This window comes from Epinephelus moara, unplaced genomic scaffold (genome assembly GCF_006386435.1).
Source record: "Epinephelus moara isolate mb unplaced genomic scaffold, YSFRI_EMoa_1.0 scaffold2217, whole genome shotgun sequence".
NCBI lineage: Eukaryota > Metazoa > Chordata > Actinopteri > Perciformes > Serranidae > Epinephelus > Epinephelus moara.
The window spans coordinates 1-1,298 of NW_026079783.1; the positions used below are offsets into that span (position 1 = coordinate 1).

A 1,298-nucleotide genomic window follows, 5' to 3' on the forward strand; every position below is an offset into this window, starting at 1 on the left:
GCAGGGGGTGATCATCCTGAGACAAGATAGCTCTCAGCTTCCTCCTAGTCCTCTGCTCTGTTATGACCTCCAGGGAAGCAGGGCACATACCAATAACAGATCCCGCCTTTCTAATAAGTTTGTTGATCCTGTTCCTGTCCTCCAATGTTAGGCTGCCACCCCAACAACCAACCACATAAAAAAGGACACTTGCTAAAATACCATTATAAAAAACATTTAGAAGAGATCTGCTGATGTCAAATGATCTGAGTTTCCTCAAGAAAAATAATCTGGACTGGGCCTTCTTAAAAATAGCGTTTGAGTTCTTCTTCCAGTCCAGTTTACAGTCCACATGCGCACCCAGATATTTTATGAGGATACAATCTCTACAGGAGATTGTCTTAGGAGCTCTTATTTGCCACTGTACAAAGAAGTCCCCTTGGTGTTTATTAGTAAAGGAAGTTACCAGACATAATGGAGATGCTGGGGATTGATCCCAGGACCTTGTACATGCGAAGCACACGCTCTACCACTGAGCTACATCCCCTTTATTTGTTTAATACCCAAAGTTGTGTGTTGATAGTAAAAGGCAAGTCCGGGAGAGTTTTTTGCAAGGCACAAATATTGTTTCTCTACTGCATTTTACTGAAGAGCAACAGTTCCTCATCAGCTCAGACTGGGTGCTGAAAGGTTGCAGACATGAAAGCAGTTATACATATTATCAAATTACAGTGGAAATCCCCACTTCTACATGTATTATTCTAATACTCCATTCATTAGGACCCCCTTTACCTGCTGAACAGTCTGCATTCTCGGTGGCATGGATTTAACAAGGTGCTGGGGACATTAAGCTGTGATTCTGCTCCGTGTTGACGATAATAACGTTATTCAGCTGGTTTGAGACTGTGGAGGACCCTGGAGTTCACTCAACCAGTTTATTGAAATTGCTCACTTTATAAACAACATTCTTTTAAGAGCTGTTATTGCCACTGCACAAACAACTGCTCTTTAGGTGTAGTAGTAATTACATTGGAGATGCTGGGGATTGATCCCAGGACCTTGTACATGCAAAGCACACGCTCTACCACTGAGCTACATCCCCTTTATTTGTAGTGTACCCAAGGATATGAGCTCCGACAGACGAGCATATGATTAACTTCTGGAAAATAATCTGAACTGTCAACTGAATAGAAAACTTTTGTGTTGATAGTAAAAGTCAAGCCAAAGAGAGTTTTGCAAAGGAAGGAGAAAGGCACCAACACTCTCTCTACTGTATTATACAGAAGAGCAACAGTGCTCATATTTCATCCATTCAGACT

General features: G+C 41.8%; 2 non-coding genes across 2 annotated transcripts; both read right to left on the reverse strand.

The window, feature by feature from the left end:
- Positions 1-454: 454 nt before the first annotated feature.
- Positions 455-526, reverse strand: trnaa-cgc (transfer RNA alanine (anticodon CGC)). The gene has a single exon. It is a non-coding gene; the product is annotated as a tRNA-Ala (tRNA).
- Positions 527-1,009: 483 nt separating this feature from the next.
- On the reverse strand, positions 1,010-1,081 carry trnaa-ugc (transfer RNA alanine (anticodon UGC)). Its single transcript has one exon. It is a non-coding gene; the product is annotated as a tRNA-Ala (tRNA).
- Between the last annotated feature and the right edge of the window lie 217 nt (positions 1,082-1,298).